This window comes from Pundamilia nyererei, unplaced genomic scaffold (genome assembly GCF_000239375.1).
Source record: "Pundamilia nyererei isolate P.nyererei 1_Seehausen unplaced genomic scaffold, PunNye1.0 scaffold00303, whole genome shotgun sequence".
Lineage (NCBI taxonomy): Eukaryota > Metazoa > Chordata > Actinopteri > Cichliformes > Cichlidae > Pundamilia > Pundamilia nyererei.
In genome coordinates this window covers 540,916-542,147 of record NW_005187704.1, presented here as the reverse complement: position 1 = coordinate 542,147, position 1,232 = coordinate 540,916, and positions in this window count along the sequence as shown.

Below are 1,232 nucleotides of genomic sequence, written 5' to 3'. Positions count from 1 at the left end.
GACATTGAAATAACATTGATTCACTGTTGTTCTGTCATCGTTGATTGTTGATCTATTTATAGTTGACAAGGTGACAACAATCACGTTGAAAAACCATCGATTTATGGTTGAGCGGGAAATTAAAGTGTGAGCAACTCAGCTGCGGTGTATATTTAGCACTGAGAGTTTTCATGTTCCTGTCAACTTTGTTGTCACTGCACACTCAGATTTGCACATGTGCTGGTCTGTCACCGTGCAACATGGATGACCGGAGTGTCGCGTTACCGTCTTAGCCAGCGTGCGCAAGCCTGAGCGGCCGGGAGGTGACTGCAGTTCACAGCTGTGGGTGAACTTCTCTCTTTTTTCTTTTTCTAATCCGATATTTAAATTTTAGCATTCAGTGTTTTATTTTTGCTACCTGTGTCTTGGGGTGCAGTCGAGTCCTTGTGTGACATTTAATTAAAAAGTAAAGCTATTTAAACTCGTGTGAATGTTTATGTTTAAATCCTGTTTAACATTTAATTATGGGCTCATTAACCACAATAATAAAGAGCTCGCTATTTATTTGCGATTTTTATTTCTGGGAAACCTCATCCCTCATGAAATGTGACTGGGAATTGAATATTCACAGATCTGTAATTAAATTGTTTTGCGCGAGTCCTGCTGTGTCTTTTGTGTTATTAATGAGCTGTGATAACTGGGATTTACACTTCAGTGCATTGCATCATTTCACTTTAGGGAGCTCAAAAAATGGACAGTAAAGAGCCGAAAGGATGAAATCGTCATTAAAACGGAAACGTCTTGGCTACTCAGAAAACACACTTAAAACCAGGGCTGAAGGATGTATTCAGGTCTTTACTTAAAAAAAGTAATTAAGTAAGTAAAACTATATTTATAGGGGCAAGGATTAAAAAAACAGCATTAAAAATGAATTAAAAATGTGACAAAAAAAATCAACATAAAGTGATTGAAAAACTTACAATTCAACAGAATCTTTTCTGAACGTGTCATGAGATTTAAATGTGAATTTTAAAACAACAGGAGAACTATCGGGTTAATAAACACGGAGGTCCCACTCTATCTTTAGCTTTATAGGCTTGCAAACATGGCTGGAGTGAAACCTGCGTTTAGAAATGACGCGCCGTGCTTTGCCATTAACTTCAAGTAAAGTGTTGTTTGTCTGCAAAGCATTCACAGCCTTTTCATCTCTCAGCTCTCACGTTGCATTCAATATGACTTCAAGCTTTTAACTG